The sequence below is a fragment of the Peromyscus californicus genome, unplaced genomic scaffold, assembly GCF_007827085.1.
Source record: "Peromyscus californicus insignis strain IS unplaced genomic scaffold, ASM782708v3 Scaffold_3__1_contigs__length_106647218, whole genome shotgun sequence".
Lineage (NCBI taxonomy): Eukaryota > Metazoa > Chordata > Mammalia > Rodentia > Cricetidae > Peromyscus > Peromyscus californicus.
In genome coordinates, this window is record NW_026294551.1 from 15,504,275 (window position 1) to 15,510,232 (window position 5,958).

The following is a 5,958-nucleotide window of genomic DNA, read 5'->3' on the forward strand; positions in this document are numbered from 1 at the left end:
TTATCTGTACCACCTGCGTACACTATCCAAGGAAACCAGAAGAGGGCGACAGAGCCCCTGGAATTGAAGTTACAGGTGGGTGTGAGCCATTCAGCGTGTGTTCTGGGAACCATACCTGGGTCCTCTGGAAGAGCAACAAGTGCTCTTAACTGCTGAGCTGTTTCCCCCAGCCCCCCTTCACTGTTGGGTTTTGTTGTTGCTGTCATTGTTTTGGTTTTCTCTCCTGGTGTGTGTGGTATATGTGCATGTGTGTATGTGTGTTCACATGTGTGAGTGTGTGATAGCTTGTGGAGGCCTGCAGTTGACGCCTGGTGTCTTCCTGCTAACCTTCCATCTTACCTCTTGAGGCAGGGTCCCTGGCTGAATGCAGAGACCATTGGTTCACTGGTCCAAGTGAGGCAGCTTGCTCTGGGGACACCCTTCACAACCTTCCCTGTGCTGTGCTTTCAGTGAGCTACCATGTCCACATTGTCAGACCCGAAGAGTAGCCCATTTTCCCCACAAAAGGGCAGGCCCCCCTGACTTGGTCCACAATTCAGTCTAGGCTCAGCTCAAGCTGGACCTTAGAGGAATTTCTGGTGGTTAGATAAAAGCCAACATTCCTCGGGAACTTGCAAAACAGTTCCCATCTGCCAAAAGAAGTCATTTCCCTGGCCTCTGGCAGAAGGGACAGTTGCCTCTCTATTGACTTACACCTGTGGTGCCTAGCTGTATATCAAAGCCCATGCTGGCCCCCAGGTTCCTTCAGTCCCTACTCACATGTATTTGGTATACATCTCAGGCCCACCCTCGCCCTTCTCACCTCCTACTCTACCTAAACTCCCAGACTACTCCAGTTCACATGCTTTCCTCCCCCAGCTACTCATCCTCCTTGTAACCCACATGACCCCCGGCCTACCTTCCCTCTCCCTGGCTGTGTCCAGTCGGCTTCCCTTTCTCTCCGCTCTAGACTCTTTCAGATGGCTCTGGATGGTCTCTCTTATCCATAATAAAACTGTTCCCCCGACTATGGAGCGACCAGGTCAGTGGTTTCTTTACTTCATCCTCACGTACACCCCTGACTTATTCTGTGGGCTCTGAACTCCAGTCCTCAATATTGCACGTGGCAAGTGCTTTTCCCCCCGATGTGCCTTCTCCCCACACCCCACCCCCAAACCCCCAAGTCTCACTGCAGGCTGACAGTCACTGACTCCTCGCCTGTCAGGCCCCGCTCCATCCAGGTCACACTAGTGAACGCATTGGGCCCTCATAACACCTGGGATTAAGAGGACAGTAATCGCTGTTTTAACAGTGGAAGAAAGTGAAACAGAACACTGATCAAACCGCAGGGCTGCAGCTCGGTGCTAAAGGCCTGGCTTGGCACGAGGCCCCGAGTTCCAGCCCCAGCACTGCAGAAACTGGGTAGACATTGCATTCTTGTAAGTCCAGCACTCAGGAGCTGGAAGCAAGGGGGATCAGACGTCCAAGGCAGCGCTGTGAGGATGTCACAGTAGGTAAAGGTGCCTGCTACCAAGCCTGGCCACCTGATTTGGTTCCTTGGGACCCACATAATGGGACGAATCTGCCCCTCCGAATTATCCTGTGACCTCTCCTATCACACACACTTTTTAAAATAAATAATATAATCTAAAAAATTTTAAGAAGTTCATGATTATTCTGGACTACAAAGTAAGTTGGAGGCCAGCCTGGACTACATAAGACTCTGTCTCAAAAAAAAAAAAACCCCAAACCTGGGACTGGAGAGATGACTCAGCACTTAAGAGCACATACTGCTCTTACAGGGCTCAGGTCTCAGCACCCACATTAGAAGGCTCACAACCACCTAGAACTTCAGCTCCTGGGGGAATCTGAAGGATTCTGGGCTCTGAAGGAACCTGCACTCACATATACACAGATAGACACATACACACACATTTAAACATAAAAATAAATCCATGGTGATATGTGCTTTTAGTCTCAGGATTTGAGAGGCAAAGGCAGGCAGATCTTACGTGTATTCAAGGCTAGCCTCATCTACATAGCAAGTTCTAGGCCAGCCAGAGTTACATAGTGAGATCCTTTCTCTAAATAAACAAGCCTCTTACTCAAGTACCTACAGCCAGAAGTCAAATCCCTACCTTCTAAACCAGAAGCTGTTGTGGGATATCTGTACACTCTGTGAGGATGTGTTGCTGTGACTGGTGTAATAAAAAGCTGAATGGCCAACAGTTAGGCAGGACTTCCAGGCAGAGAGAGAACTCTGGGAAAAAGAAAGGTGAAGTTGCCAGCCAGACACAGAGGAGGCAGGATGAGCAATATGGAGATGAGGTAATGAGACACATGGAAGAACATAGATTAAAAAATAAACCAGGCAGTGGTGGCGCACGCCTTTAGTCCCAGCACTCGGGAGGCAGAGCCAGGCGGATCTCTGTGAGTTCGAGGCCAGCCTGGGCTACCAAGTGAGTTCCAGGAAAAGGCCAAAGCTACACAGAGAAACCCTGTCTCGAAAAACAAAAAAAATAAAAAAATAAATAAAATAAACCAGGCAGTGGTGGCGCAAGCCTTTAATCCCAGCACTCGGGAGGCAGAGGCAGGTGGATCTTTGTGAGTTCGAGGCCAGCCTGGGCTACAGAGTGAGTTCCAGGAAAGGCTCTAAAGCTACACAGAGAAACCCTGTCTCAAAAAAAAAAAAAAAAAAAAAAAAAAACCTAGTTGGAACAAGCCTAAGGCCGAGCTTTTATAATTAATAATAAATCTCTGTGATCGTCATTATTTGCAAGCTGGTTGTCCCAACAAGAAAGTACTACAACATATGGCATCCAACGTGGAGCCTCAAATATCCAAACATAGGGCCCGAGAAAGCTAAGGAAAGTCCTGGACCAGGAGGTGAACATGGAGAAGCCCTGCAGTTTCTCAGGTGCTTGGCCGGTGCTTGGCCTACAGAGGCCCTTGTCCCAGCTGTTACCTGCAGGCTGGAGCCAGCTAGCCAGCACAGAACAGCATGATGCGTAAACTGGCCCTTTAAGGCTTGGCTTACCCAGTCAGAGAATGCTGCCGAGGTGAAGAAAGTCATGTCCAGACAGAAATCCTCTAAAACAATACAGTATGCCTAAAAAGGGTGCTGAGGTGCTGAAGGAAGAAAAGAAAATGGGTATAGACAGTCATAGAAAAAATAGTTTAAAATAAAATCTTAAAAAAAAAAATCAATGTAATCTGTAGCATGAATCTTAGAGAGTCTTATAAATAAAATCAAACCCGGGGCCAGTTATTGGGGTGAACACTGGATGGTCAGAGAGACAGAACAAGCCACAGCTAACCTCACCTGGTCAGCTTCTCAGCTGGTCTTGTTTCCTCAGACTGGAGGTCTCTGAGTCCTCATCCAGAATGGGTCTCAGCTGAACTGCTGCTCGAAAGCCTGAAAGCTTAACCAGCCAAATGCTTCTAGTTTCTGGTCCTCATGCCTTATATATCTTTCTGCTTTCTGCCTCACTCCCTGGGATTAAAGGCTCGCTTTCTGGGATTAAAGGCGTGAGTGACTGTCCTGTTCTCTGACCCCAGATAAGTTTATTAGGGTACACAATATTTTGGGGAACACAATACCACCACAGTAATCTTTTTCTTTCTTTCTTTCTTTTTTTTTTGTTTTGTTTTTTTGTGGGTTTTTTTGTTTTTTGTTTTTTGTTTTTGTTTTTTCGAGACAGGGTTTCTCTGTGTAGCTTTGGTACCTATCCTGGATCTCGCTCTGGAGACCAGGCTGGCCTCAAACTCACAGAGATCCGCCTGGCTCTGTCTCCTGAGTGCTGGGATTAAAGGCATGTGCCACCACCACCCAGCTGCAATGTAATATTAAAAAAAAAAAAAAAGCCACATAAGAATGGAAAATACACAGGACGCCTGGATCCTGAATGTTGGGTTGTTGACTGAATCTTTTTGAATGGTGATGAGCAAACAGCAGCTGCTGAGAGACAGTGGATTGTGGAAGGAACTGCTGAATTAAACCAGCCTAGATACTTTAGGGATGTCTTGGCTTCAGAATGTAAGTCAGGAAATGTGTTGCATTGTGGGAGAGGCTGTGTGTGCTTTTGTATCCACAGGATATGAAAAGCTATGGATTCCTTCAAAATGAATAAAGATCAGATTGGACCAGGGGAGACCTCCTGAGCATCTGCAGGCATGAGGGAGAAAGCCAGAAAAGACTACAGGACAGGTGACGTGTCTGTTGATCCCTCCACATGGGAACAGCTTTGAGACTGGATGAGACATGATAAATCTTGTTGGTTACAGAGTCCTCATGACTTACTATATTATAGTTTGGATACGCAGTCCAAACGGACTTATAAAGTTGACAGATGCCTTTTACCTACCCAAACATAAAACAAAAAAATCATCTTTAGCTGACGTGTACATACCACACATTTCATAATTGTGTTAATGCAGATATTTATGTTACCTTTAAAAGTTTGTGTGTTTTCAGAGAAAAGAGACCAGACACCAATAAAGACACCCAGGTGATTCAGTCTCTCATAATGCCTCTGTTGCATTTTCCTCAAAATTCTACATTCAAAACAACTTCAAAGCTGCTAGCTGAGATGGTCCAACTTCACAGACTACTCCAGCCAGGACTTCAGATAAACTCTACACTTTCCCATCACACAGAGACTAAATAAAAAAAAAAATACAGATAGCTTTCCTAGGACTTGACCATTATCTCAATTTTTGTAGGGTCCCCTAAAGACGCCATCACCCCCAGACAATAGGAAGCAGTCTAGAGGACATGATGTCCACCTTCCCAAGAGATGCAGTGAGTGGTTTTTAGTCATACGGTGGTTTATGAATGTTTCTCATCATGTAGGGGGCTGTTTGCAAGTGGTTACTGGTCATGGTCAGGGGAAAAAACTAAACAAAGTAGGTTAGTTTCAGGGATCTCTTTCTGAAAAGAAAGAAAAGGAGAGAGATAAAAATGATAGAATAAATGGGTATATTGTTGAATCTACTTTTAAATTAAAAAAGAAACTACTAGTCTCAAATATTTTACATTGGTATGGATTTCTGCATATTGATACAAATTTAAGGGGTTTTTGTTTTAACATACTGTATATATGCTTTTACTCTTGTTTAAGGTATTGTACCTATGCATCTCATTGAAAATGTAATTAAGAATTACATTTTAATTAAGAAATGTAGGTTAGTAGTTAGTTATCTATAATAATCAAACTTACAGTCATGTTAGGTATGTTTTCAAGATTAAACAGATATATTTTAGACAGATAGCTGGTCTTCAAAGATCTACAGAATATGACATTTAAGATTTTGTTTCTTTTAATTTATATAATTTTTTTATTTATGTTCATTGGTGGTTTTTCTGTATGTGTGTCTGTGTAAGGGTGTCAGAAGAGCTGGAACTAGTTACAGACAAGTGTGAGCTGCCATGTGGGTGCTGGGAACCCAGGTCCTCTGGAAGAGCAACCAGTGCTTTTAACTGCTGAGCTATCTCTCCAGTCCCCATTTAAGATGTTTTAATAACATAAGGCTTTTCATGGCAGTGAGACATGTCTGCTCCTGGCACCACCAATTTACTGCAAAAAAAGGATGATAAGCATTGAAGAACCTCCATATGGAGTTTGTTTTCAATATGGCAAAGCTAGCCATTGGGTAAGAAACTGCCCTTGCCTTGACTGCTGACAGCATACTGTCCAAATTGGATAAGCAGGACACAAAGGAGACAAATGCTGAACTTTGCCAAGACAAGGAGGACAATCCTTCAAAATTCCTGCTTCACAGAAAAGTAAGTCAGATATTCTAGACCTGTAAGTGAAAGATGGATGCCCCAGCACTACAGAGGAACCTTGGGTGACTGTCCAGGCAGCCAGCTATTTCTGTCATTTCTATATTTTGGATGTTGCTTGCCCTGCATTTCCTGTTTACTGAGATAATATTATATCCTTCTTGGGTCTTTGATTAGGTTGAAGACTAGTTATA